General features: G+C 44.0%; 1 pseudogene; it reads left to right on the plus strand.

Moving 5' to 3' along the window:
- The first annotated feature begins 6,716 nt into the window (after window positions 1–6,716).
- Window positions 6,717–13,570, plus strand: part of LOC135552966 (hepatic triacylglycerol lipase-like) — a 68,109-nt pseudogene continuing 61,255 nt past the window's right edge.

Raw genomic sequence — 13,570 nt, forward strand, 5'->3', positions numbered from 1 at the left:
ATGTTAATGGCAGCATCATGTTGTGGGGGTGCTTTGCTGCAGGAGGGACTGGTGCACTTCACAAAATAGATGGCCTCATGAGGAAGGAAAATTATGTGGATATATTGAAGCAACATCTGAAGACATCAGTCAGGAAGTTAAAGCTTGGTCGCAAATGGGTCTTCCAAATGGACAATGACCCCAAGCATACTCCCAAAGTTGTGGCAAAATGGCTTAAGGACAGCAAAGTCATGGTACTGGAGTGGCCATCACAAAGCCCTGAGCTCAATCCTATAGACAATTTGTGGACAGAACTGAAAAGGTGCGTGCGAGCAAGGAGGCCTACAAACCTGACTCAGTTACACCAGCACTGTCAGGAGCAATGGGCCAAAATTCACCCAACTTATTGTGGGAAGTTGTGGAAGGCTGAAACGTTTGACCAAAGTTAAACAATTTAAAGGCAATGCTACCAAATATTAATTGAGTGTATGTAAACTTCTAACCGCTGGGAATGTGATGAAAGAAATAAAAGCTGAAATAAATAATTCTCCCTTCTATTATTCTGACATTTCACATTTGTAAAATAAAGTGGTGATCCTAACTGACCTAAGACGGGGAATTTTTACTCTGATTAAATGTCAGGAATTGTGAAAAACTGAGTTTAAATGTATTTGGCTAAGGTGTATGTAAACTTCCGTCTTCAACTGTATACAAACCCTGGATTGCTGATGCTGTGTATTGGCTATTGAGAGGCTTTGAAGCCACCGGTTGGCCATGTTGACACTCCCCAGTAGGAGCAATCCTCCATAGGAATTAATGGGATTCTACAGTATTTTAATGACATGTTTCAAGGACAAAATGACAAGTATTTAAGTATTTTTGTTGTAGTGGGGATTGTAACATTAGTAATCTAAACAATTCATTTATGATTATTTTGTTTAGGTCAAATTATGTAATTTCAAAGTATGCATTATGAATATTAATAAATGCATTTCTATAGCTTCCAAAATATTATTTTACTGTGGTGGAGAAGTGCCAAAATGGACGCACGGTGGCGTCAATAAAGTACCCCTGTTAGTCATCTAGAGTTGTGAAATTGTTAGATATTACTTGTTAGATATTGCTGCACTGTCAGAACTAGAAGCACCAGCATTTCTCTACACCTGCAATAACATCTGCTAAACATGTGATTGTGACCAATACAATTTGATTTAGTGTACATTATGTTAAAAGGTTTGGGGTCACTTAGAAATGTCCTTGTTTTTGAAAGAAAAGCACATTTTTCGTCCATTAAAATAACATAAAATAGATCAGAAATACAGTGTAGACATTGTTAATGTTGTATATGACTATTGTAGTTGGAAACGTCTGATTTTTTATTGAATATCTACGTACAGAGGCCCATTATTAGCAACCATCACTCCTGTGTTCCAATGGCACGTTGTGTTAGCTAATCTAAGTTAATAATTTTAAAAGGCTAATTGATCATTAGAAAACACTTTTGCAATTATGTTAGCACAGCTGAAAACTGTTGTGCTGATTTTTTTTTTTAACTGGTCAACTTTCGACTAGTTGAGTACCTGGAGAATCAGCATTTGTGGTTTCAATTACAGGCTGAAAATGGCCAAAAACAAATAACTTTATTCTGAAACTCAGTCTATTCTTTTTTAATTTTTTAAATTTTAAATTGGACCACTTTTTCATAGTGTCCAATTGTTGTAGTAGCTACTATCTTGTCTCATCGCTACAACTCCCGTACGGGCTCGGGAGAGACGAAGGTTGAAAGTCACGCGTCCTCCGATACTCAACCCAACCTAGCCGCACTGCTTCTTAACACAGCACGCATCCAACCCGGAAGCCAGCCGCACCAATGTGTCGGAGGAAACACCGTGCACCTGGCAACCTTGGCTAGCGCGCACTGCCCCTGGCCCGCCACAGGAGTCGCTGGTGTGCGATGAGACAAGGACATCCCTACCTACCAAGCCCTCCCTAACCCGGACGACGCTAGGCCAATTGTGCCTCGCCCAACGGACCTCCTGGTCGCAGCCAGTTACGACAGAGCCTGGGCACAAACCCAGAGTCTCTGATGGCACAGCTGGCGCTGCAGTACAGCGCCCTTAACCGCTGCGCCACCCGGGAGGCCGTCAGTCTATTCTTGTTCTTGGAAATGAAGGCTATTCCATGTGAGAAATTGCCAAGAAACAGAAGATTTCGTACAACGCTGTGTACTACTCCGTTGACAGAACAGCGCAAACTGGCTCTAACCAGAATAGAAAGAGGAATGGGAGGCGCCGGTGCACAACTGAGCAAGAGGACAAGTAAATTAAAGTGTCTATTTTGAGAAACAGATGCCTCACAAGTCTTCAACTGGCAGCTTCATTTAATAGCAAAACACCAGTCTCAACGTCAACAGCTAAGAGGTGACCCTGGGATGCTGGCCTTCTAGGCAGATTTACTCTGTCCAGTGTCTGTGTTCTTTTGCCCATCTTAATCTTTCCTTTTTTATTGGCCAGTCTGAGATATGGCTTTTTCTTTGCAACTCTGCCTAGAAGGCCAGCATCCCAGGGGTCGCGTCTTCACTGTTGATGTTAATTGTTGTTTAACTAACACAACGCTAACACAAATTAGCTAACACAATGTGCTATTGGAACACAGGAGTGATGGTTGCTAATAATGGGCCTCTGTACGCCTATGTAGATATTCCATAATAAATCTGCCGTTTCCAGCTACAATAGTCATTTACAACATTAACAATGTCTACACTGAATTTCTGATGAATTTGATGTTATTTTTAATGGACAATTAATGTGCTTTTCTTTAAAAAACAAGGACATTTGTAAGTGACCCCAAACTTTTGAACGGTAGTGAATATTTCAATCATTGGTGGAAATCCACCAGAGATGAATTCAATTGGTTAATATCTATTTATAGGGGCTGTGTGTAACGGTTTTCTTGTGGTGAAGGAGAGGCGGCCCAAAATGCAGCGTGGTTATATTGATTCATGTTTAATAAAAAAAGATAAACACGAACACTACAAAACAATAAACGTAGAAAACCAAAAACAGCCCTATCTGGTGCAAACACAGAGACAGGAACAATCACCCACAAACACAGTGAAACCCAGGCTACCTAAGTATGATTCTCAATCAGAGACAACTAATGACACCTGCCTCTGATTGAGAACCATACTAGACCGGAACATAGAAATACCCAAATCATAGAAAAACAAACGTAGACTGCCCACCCCAACTCACACCCTGACCATACTAAAAAATGATAAAACAAAGGAAATAAAGGTCATAACGTGACACTGTGCTTATTTTCTGAATGCCCGAGTGCATGTTGTTCAAGTAATAACTCTCCTATTTGGGTCAAAATGGGGACTGTAAAATGACCAATTCTGATAGTAAAGATACTAACAGTGCTAGTTAGATGTAAAATAGATTACTGTTGTGAAGGGTCTACTACAATACTATCATTGTTGTGGCTGAAGTGACAACAATGTGGAGGGAGAGTTTGGCGAAAATAAAACAAACACTGTGCATATAAAATATAAACAAATATTTCAAAAATAGGTATACAAGATTAATATTAATATAAAATATACAAAAAATACAGTAAGTTGTATGAACAAAACAAATCTACCATCTCTAAGGGCTGTTTCCCAACTCATATTTCTAGCAATCACAAATGAAAGCTGGATTACATCATCACCACAAAAAGTTATACTGTATATTGGGCAGTGTCTCTAGTCTAGTGTCCACTCATGGTCAAACTAGACAAGGAATACACAGATTCTAGTCACAAGTTAACACTTACCAGAACAAAAAATCAATGCAGTGGGTGAGTGGACAGGGGAATCAATTCCTAAATCAATGAGTTTGAACCCTGTGCTGTTCAATAATCAGGTATGTATGAAATGCACATGCATGACCATGCTTGTTCTACCACTCTATACACAACAATCTGCTGTTGTACTTCAAAACACATTAATGTCAAATATAAAATCCTCAAACATTATACCTTTTTTCCTCTGTTATTACTCCGCATTGACCATGTTTGTATTTTTAAACATTTGTAGTGGACCCGAAGTGTCACGCCTTGGTCATTGTATTTTGTGTTTTCGTTATATATTTGTTCAGGCCATGGTGTGACATGGGTTTATTGTGTTGTCATATTGGGGTTTTTGTAGGCATTGGATTTGTGGTTGATTAGGGGTGTGCCTAGTTTAGGCTTGGCTGCCTGAGGCGGTTCTCAATCAGAGTCAGGTGATTCTTGTTGTCTCTGATGGGGAACCGTATTTAGGTAGCCTGGGTTTCACTTTGTATTTCGTGGGTGATTGTTCCTGTCTCTGTGTAGTGTTCACCAGATAGGCTGTAATAGGTTTCACGTTCCATTTGTTGTTTTTCTATTTATTAGTTATTTCATGTATCGTTCCGTTTTTTCTTCATTAAAGACATGAGTAACCACCACGCTGCATTTCGGTCAGACTCTCATTCAACAAACGAAGAACGCCGTTACAGAATCACCCACCACACACGGACCGAGCAGCGTGTTAACAGGCAGCGACAGCAGGAGCAGCGAAGGGAGGTCGTTATGGACAGCAGAAGCATGGAGTATACGACGTGGGATGAAATAGACAGGTGGGCGGTCGACCCAGAGAGAGTGCCGGAGCCCGCCTGGGATTTGCTGGAGCAGTGCGAAGAGGGCTATAGGAGAATGGAGTTGGAGAGGCAATCACGACGGCGCAGAGGAAAGCCTGTGAGTCAGCCCCAAAAATGTATTGGGGGGGGGGGCTCAAAGGGAGAGTGGCTGAGTCAGGAGACAGACCTGAGCCAACTCTCCCTGTTTATCGTGAGGAGCCAAGGAGGAGACCAGAACCGGTGTTGGAGGTGAGCGAAGCAGAGACTGTGAAGGAGTTAATGGGGAAATTGGAGGAGAGAGTAATGAGGGAGTTGCTAGTTCTCTAGTCCATTCTGTGCCACCTCCACACACCAGTCCTCCGGTGGCAGCTCCCCGCACCAGGCTTCCTGTGCGTGTCCTCGATCCAGTACCACCAGTTCCAGTACCACGCACCAGGCCTTCAGTGCGCCTCGCCTGTTCAGCGCAGCCAGCGCTTTCTCCCTCTCCTGTGCTGTCGGAGTCTCCCGCCTGTTCAGCGCTTCTAGAGCCTTCCTCCTCTACAGCGCTGCTGGAGTCTCCTGTCTGTTCAGCGCTATCAGAGCCTTTCTTCTCTCCTGCGCTACCGGAGTCTCCCGCCTGTTCAGCGCTTCTAGAGCATTCCTCCTCTACAGCGCTGCCGGAGCCTCCTGCCTGCATGGAGCAGTCAGAGCTGCCAGTCTGCATGGAGCAGCCAGAGCTGCCAGTCTGCATGGAGCAGCCAGAGCTGTCACTCTGCATGGAGCTGCCAATCTGCATGGAGCTGCCAGTCTGCATGGAGCTGCCAGAGCCGTCAGTCAGCATGAAGCAGCCAGAGCCGTCAGTCAGCATGAAGCAGCCAGAGCCGTCAGTCTGCCAGGATCCGCCATTCAGCCAGACTCTTCCAGATCTGCCAGTCAACCAGATTCTTCCAGATCTGCCAGTCGACCAGACTCTTCCAGATCTGCCAGTCGACCAAACTCTTCCAGATCTGCCAGTCGACCAGAATCTTCCAGATCTGCCAGTCGACCAGAATCTTCCAGATCTGCCAGTCGACCAGAATCTTCCAGATCTGCCAGTCGACCAGAATCTTCCAGATCTGCCAGTCGACCAGACTCTTCCAGATCTGCTAGTCGACCAGACTCTTCCAGATCTGCTAGTCAACCAGACTCTTCCAGATCCGCCAGTCAGCCAGGATCTGCCGGATTCAACTGCCTGGCTGGGCTTCCTCTCAGTGCTGAGCTTCCTTTCAGTGCTGGGCTTCCTCTCAGTGCTGGGCTTCCTTTCAGTGCTGGGTTTCCTCTCAGTGCTGGGCTTCCTCTGTTCAGTGCTGTCCCGAGCTGCCTCTCTGTCCCGAGCTGCCTCTCTGTCCCGAGCTGCCCCTCTGTCTCGAGCTGCCTTTCTGTCCCGAGCTGCCCCTCTGTCTCGAGCTGCCCCACAGACCAGTGGGGTTCTGGGTGAGGACTACTAGGCCATGGTCGGCGGCGAGGGTGGATTATCCCAGGACGCGTAGGGGAGGAACTATGACATTAATGGAGTGGGGTCCACGTCCCGAGCCGGAACCGCCACCATGGACGGACGCCCACCCGGACCCTCCCTACCTCCCTATGGTTTTGAGGTGCGTCCGGGAGTCCGCACCTTAGGGGGGGGTTCTGTCACGCCTTGGTCATTGTATTTTGTGTTTTCGTTATATATTTGTTCAGGCCAGGGTGTGACATGGGTTTATTGTGTTGTCGTATTGGGTTTTTTGTAGGCATTGGGATTGTGGTTGATTAGGGGTGTGTCTAGTTTAGGCTTGGCTGCCTGAGGCGGTTCTCAATCAGAGTCAGGTGATTCTTGTTGTCTCTGATGGGGAACCGTATTTAGGTAGCCTAGGTTTCACTTTGTATTTCGTGGGTGATTGTTCCTGTCTCTGTGTAGTGTTCACCAGATAGGCTGTAATAGGTTTCACGTTCCGTTTGTTGTTTTTGTATTTATTAGTTATTTCATGTATCGTTCCGCTTTTCTTCATTAAAGACATGAGTAACCACCACGCTGCATTTCGGTCCGACTCTCATTCAACAAACGTAGAACGCCGTTACACGAAACCTGGCCTGAGAATGAAGATGCCTCACATTACCAGCACAGTCTTCAAGCTCTACTCTGATGGTGCTAAAGACATGGAGGACTGGTGCACGGTGGAGGCTTTCAGACCTCATACTCAGACCTCCTGTGGTTTCAACAGCAGTCCTTCATTCATTATCATCACCCACAGATGGTCGGTACGGCCTGTTCTCTCCACTCCTCCTGGCTCAACTAGTGATGACACGTACACAACATGGCCATTGGCTCCTATGTAAAACACATCACAAATGGACGGTAGATGATATACAGTGGAGGGCCAGATATAATATGGTGGCAGTTCTCCTTATTTTACTCAGTTGTTGTTCTGCACTTCAGATGCAGGCCGGTAAATGTGATGGAAACTGTAGTAAGTTGGGGGGAATGAAGTTATATAGATTTGCTATGGTCCCTTACAACAAAACGTGAGCCAAATGAGTAGGGTTGCAAAGCAGGTGAATTACAAAGTTACCGGAATCTTCTATCATTTTGGTAATGAATAGGTAATATATGGTAACTTTTGTAATTTATACATTAATAACATTTAGAAATGTATTCATATATAGAATACATGTTTTATATTTGTGTCCATATTATCCATGACTTACTAGTGGGCATGGTTCAAGAATTATAAAAAATATATAAAAAAATATGAAAAAAGCATCTAATCAGCAATGACATTATTTTTCAATTAACTCTGCAACTTTTCCAACTATTTATTTTTTCACAACTGCTACCAGTTTGGCGACAAAATACATATTGACATATTTAAGTAAATAAAAGCGTGTAAAAAAATAAATAAAATGATATTTCATGCTGAAACCCTCATATTAAACACCAATGGTATTCACTAAGTTGATGGTTTAAATGTATGATGATGTTTAACAGGTTTGTTTTTTTAAACTATGTTGTTTGATTATTTGATATATTTGACATGTGATAAGGCCACATAGAGGGACAGAAATAATTATGTACACCTGTGATAATCTGGAGTACCCAAAAAGGCCACTAGATGTCATCTGATTAAAATTCTCCCCAAAAACCTTGAAAGTTACCAAAATTCTGTGAGTTTACTGGTAAACAGTAGAAGGATTCCAGTAAGATACCCTCCCTTTGCAACCCTACAAATTAGACTAAAATCCATTTCTCCTTTTCCAAGATAAACGCTCTGATGGAGAGCTGGGTGCCCGTTCTTGCTTCTGCTCTGAAGACCAGTCTTGGAGATGTCAATGTGATCGTTACTGATTGGCTTTTACAGGCCAATATGAACTACCCTAACACAGCCAAGAACACTAGGGCAGTGGGGAAAGACATAGCATTCCTGCTACAGTGGCTGCAGGTGAGAGTCAGAAAAGTGTTCAACGTGTTCAACAAGGACTGTCATTGCAAAGTACTGTTTGTGTGACAGAAATGTGAAGACATGTTCTTTAGGAGATATAATGTCTCCTACAAAAGACAATAATGCTACATCACCACCTTTTCACATCAACACTAAAATAGTGATCTTTGTGTGTCAGGAGTTTTACCAGTTTCCTGCAGAGAAAGTTCATCTGATTGGATACAGTCTTGGTGCTCACATCTCTGGATTTGCTGGAAGCTACCTGGGAGGACCTGTAAAGATTGGACGAATCACTGGTGAGACTTTCTACTCTCTGTAAATATTTTTCACACCATTTCCTGGCTAAATAATGCATTAGAGTACAATTCTTATAGAAGTATCCAAGTCTAATGGCACTCTGGTGAAAAGCCTGAGATCCTTTGTGTTTCTTTGTCCAGGTCTGGATCCAGCAGGTCCCCTGTTTGGGGGCATGGCAGCATCAGACAGACCTACACTCAAGAACGCATGGGGCTGAGTGTGAGCATCAAGAAGCCTGTGGCACATGTTGACTTCTACCCCAACGGGGGTGACTTCCAACCAGGATGCCACCCTTTCCAGAGCTTAATGGAACACATCGCCTTGCATGCAATCAATGGTGAGTCTGTCACAGTGGTGGAGTGGGGAAGGGAGAGTCATTTGGCATATAGAAAAATATTGGTAGGGTATATTAAGGGGAAGAGCTATTTTTGATCAAAGTAAACCATTACCATTTACCTTGCAGAGAGGCACAAACTAAAATAATAAAGCAGTATTGTGTGCCTCATCTTATATTCACGCTGCTGTGCTGAATATGAATAGAATTCCCAATAGTCAGAAATAAGTGGTGGTGGGATTTCAGGGGATTCAATCAAAACGTTTTTTTTTTCTTACATGAAAGACAGAAGCACATTAAATCATCTGTCATCCTCATGAGTTAATTAGCCAAATACGTCTCCCTCAGCCCTGTCCATCTACTCTGCATTCTGCCTCCAGGCTATGATGAGAACTCCTCAGGAGAAGCAGGCCCGAAGACAGGTCTCAGATCAGTCTGCTCACAGACATAAAGAGGTAGACAGGCCTTTTTACCCAGAGAAGTGACAGGACATCATCTGCTTTCGGGATAATGACCAATCCCCAAATAATGACCAACTAAAAAGTATAATCAGGATCTTGTTAAGGCGTAGTCTGTATTCTGAGGAGAGGAAAAGATTGAAGGCTGGAACAGATACAGTTCTGAATAGCCTCCGTCCCAGTTCGTTTAACCAGGGCTAGAATGATGCAGTGACCTGATCACAAAGGGAAACATTTGAGTCCAAAGTTTGAATGCTCAATTCATATGTGTTACAGTCTTATTACCTGCCCCTTTTAAAATTCCACTCACATTTCCACTCTTTCTCTCCTAGGTTTTGAGCAGACAGTGAAATGTGCCCATGAGCGTTCAGTCTACCTGTTCATCGACTCCCTTCTGAACAAAGACAAGCAGATCCTGGCCTGCAGATGCAGTGATGATAACGCCATTGAGAAGGGTACCTGCCGCAAGAACAAATGCAACACACTGGGCTATAACGTCAGGAGGTTGCGCAGTGTCACCGGCAAGAAGCTCTACCACAAGACCCGCTCTCACATGCCCTACAAACGTAAGTGCACAAAATGGTGTCCCATGTCCCTTACAGACAAACCCACTCTTCCATGTACTTAGGAAATACTGTAGAATGTCAGAACTCCTTCCTTAACAAGCAGAAAAACATGTAGTTGGCACAGGCAGGAGCCTAGATTAATACATGTTCAATTCATGGCAATGTACTGTACTGTAAAAAAACAGGAATAACATTTTGCATAAGAGCTTTCTGGAACATGAGTCCATGGTCAATAACTTTTAAAGTCTCATGGGAAGAGACAAGCAGGGAATTGTAGGCATGTTACATTGTTTGATGCAAGACCATATTAGTTTGATGCAAAGACCATATTAGTTGGAACACACTTTGGTCAATATATGCCATGACAAGGTCTCACTAGGAAATAAGGTTCTAGGGTCTATTTCAGATCAAGGGGACAGTTTTTGGTATCTGTATAAGCACTTTGTGACATCTGCTGATGTAAAAAGGGCTTTATAAAATACACTTGATTGATTGATATGATGAGGTAGAGTCTCTGGAACTTTGGTAAGGGTGTAGTGACAGGAGCTTAGAAATCTGAGACTGTGGCTTTATTGAAAAACACTTAATCTGCTATGAAGCCCAGCCAATAAGAGCCACTTTAAAGTTTCTCCTCTGAAGCCAATGAGGCAGTTAAAGTCCTATCCCAGTCTCCTTTTCAACCTTTATTTAAGTAGGTAAGTTAGTTAAGATGAAATTCTTATTTACAATGACAGCCTACCAGAGAACAGTGGGTTAACTATCTTGTTCAGGAGCAGAACGACAAATGTTTACCTTATCAGCTCGGTGATTCGATCCAACAACCTTTTGGGTACTGGCCCAACGCTCAAACTACTAGGCTACTTGCCGCTGCCACCAACACCATCCTGACACCAACAACATCCTGATATCAACACCATCCTGACACCAACACCATCCTGACATCAACACAAACCTGATGACAACACCATCCTGACACCAACACCATCCTGACATCAACACAAACCTGATGACAACACCATCCTGACACCAACACCATCCTGACACCAACACCATCCTGACATCAACACAAACCTGATATCAACACCATCCTGACACCAACACCATCCTGACATCAACACAAACCTGATGACAACACCATCCTGACACCAACACCATCCTGACACCAACACCATCCTGACATCAACACAAACCTGATATCAACACCATCCTGACAACAACACCAACCTGACAACAACACCATCTTGACAACAACACCATCCTGACATTAACACCATCCTGACACCAACACCATCCTGACATCAACACAAACCTGATATCAACACCATCCTGACATTAACACCAACCTGACAACAACACCATCCTGACATTAACACCAACCTGACAACAACACCATCTTGACAACAACACCATCCTGACACCAACAACATCCTGACATAAACACCAACCTGACAACAACACCATCTTGACAACAACACCATCCTGACACCAACCACAAGATTCGGGGTTTGGAAAGTGTTGATACAGCATATTACAACACTGCACTCATCTCTATCACACACATAGACAGACACTACCTAACTGTGAGATGCATGCGTGTGTACAGCAGGCTTTGCAGGTATGTGTGGAGTTTGTGTGCGTGTGTGTGTGAGACGGCATGTGTGTGTGAGCAGTAGGTGAGTCTGTAACAGTAGCTGGTGTGTGTTATGTCAGGGTGTGTGTCGGTCTATGTGTAGGTGTGTGTGTTGGGTGGTGTGTCAGTGTGTGTGTAGGGTGTGTAGGTGTGTTATGTTAGGGTGTATGTAGGTGTGTGTGTAGGATGTGTAGGTGTCTATAAGTGTAACATTCTCTACCGTCTCTCTACTGGCCTCTCTGATGAGAGCATGAAACTCTGCCTCCTGCCAGTCTGGCCCCACCCAGAAGCTGATTTCATAAACGAAGCTCTGTGGAAACAGGGAGAAGGGATGGAATGGTTGCTCTGGCAATGGGCAGGAAGGGGTTGAGGAAGCGGGGGTCAGGTGACCAGAGCAGGCGCCAGTCAGGCAGGGAGTAGATCAGTGACGCCAGGAGGTCAAGGTTCAGACACACACTGACATCATCAGTGAGGTCATCATCCCACAGCCAGTCTAGCTGTCTCATTGGCTCAGCCACCAGCCACAGAGACCCCTGCTCCTCAGCCAGGGAAAGCCCGTAGGGGGTCAGCAGGTGCTCCAGACTCCACCCCAGGTCAGGGATTGACTGAGAGGCTTTGAGCCATGCTCCCCAGAGGAGGAGCTGGTGGAAGGCAGGCGGGGACCAGGGACTGATGTGAACTCTCTGAAAGACAAGGCCGCTCACACCATGCAGAACCTCCTCTCTCAGTATCTCCATCCATCGCAGAACGTATCCCCCAACACCTACACACTCCTCTCCCTCACCGACACACTCCTTTCCACGGCTGCTACAGTCTCTCTCCCTTCCCTCATCCTCTGTGTCGTAGGTTATGTGTGTGTCTGCCAGTAAGTCCACTAGTGTCTATGTGTTCGTGATCATCCGAGGGTGTGTGTGTGTGGTGTGTGTGTGTGGGGTGCAGCCAGTAGCAATGTGTGTGTGTGTCTTGTATCTCAAGGCAACAGGCATTTAGTCTCTGGGGGGAGGAGTGTATGCGCAGGGGGAGGGGCTATGTAACCATGGAGACAGGCCACTCCCCCCCCCCCAGGGCCTGAAACAGAAAGTCCTGAACCAACCTGACGGGATGATTAGAACTAGAGTAGAGAAAATCCCTATGTATGTAATGTGATAGTTCAGCAGGTATGTGGTAGGTCAGTGTGTGTCCTCCCAGAATGCGCTTCATTTATCACCTGATTTACTTAACAAAAGGCACATCTTAATATGTGGTCCAAGTATCCTCATGACATGGCAAAAGTTGGGGTGTGGGCCTTTCGTATTTTGTTCTCTATTACTCCTCTATTGTTCCCTCAAGTAAGGGGGAGCCCGATGACACCAGAGGGCACCATCAGACCAACTCCTTGAATGGCCTACTCCTTGAAGTTTGCAGTTTTGTCTAGAAAACACTATTTTGCTTAAAACATCATTTGTTTACCCTTAAGTGATTACTGTATTTATAAGTGGGATATTATTTTTCAACAGGAAAAGTTAAAAAATATCTGGAGTGCGTCTTTAAGTATTGTAGCAGTGGCCCTGATATGAGCTGAGTTTTCATGCAGACAGTACACTGGGGCTAAAGTGTTCAAGTCTCTACATGCAGTGCCAAGTGAATGTCTACACACCCCTTGCACAGTCTTCAAATTTTGCTGCCTTAAAATGACATCTAAAAAGTGATTAAATTAGATTTTTCCCCTAAAGATGTACTCCACATTTTCAAAGTGAAAGAATTTTTAAGAACATTTTCCAAATTAATAAAAAAATATAAAAAGGAAAGATGTCTTGATTGTGTATGTCTTCACATCCCAGAGTTATACTTGATGGAAACACCTTTGGCAGCCATCACAGCTGTTAATAATTTTGAATAAGATTCTACCAACTTCGCACAACTCTTAGGGCAACATACATCCATTGTTTTTGACAGAACTGCTCAAACTCAGTAAACTTGTTTGGGAATCATTGATGGACAGAAATATTTAAACTTTGTCTCTGATTTTCAAGCCAATTTAAGTTAGAACGTAGACTGGACAAGGAACGTTCAACACCTCTGACAAAATCCATTCTGGTGTGTCTTTGGCATTAACATTTGTGTGACATTTGTGTGTTATATATTCAGAAAACTGACACAGGGTTTCCGCTAACTTTTTATCTGGGCTTTGCTGCTTTCATATGTCTTTTGATCCTGACAAACTCCCCAGTCCCTGCAGGTGACAAACAT

This window comes from Oncorhynchus masou, chromosome 2 (assembly GCF_036934945.1).
Source record: "Oncorhynchus masou masou isolate Uvic2021 chromosome 2, UVic_Omas_1.1, whole genome shotgun sequence".
Classification (NCBI taxonomy): domain Eukaryota; kingdom Metazoa; phylum Chordata; class Actinopteri; order Salmoniformes; family Salmonidae; genus Oncorhynchus; species Oncorhynchus masou.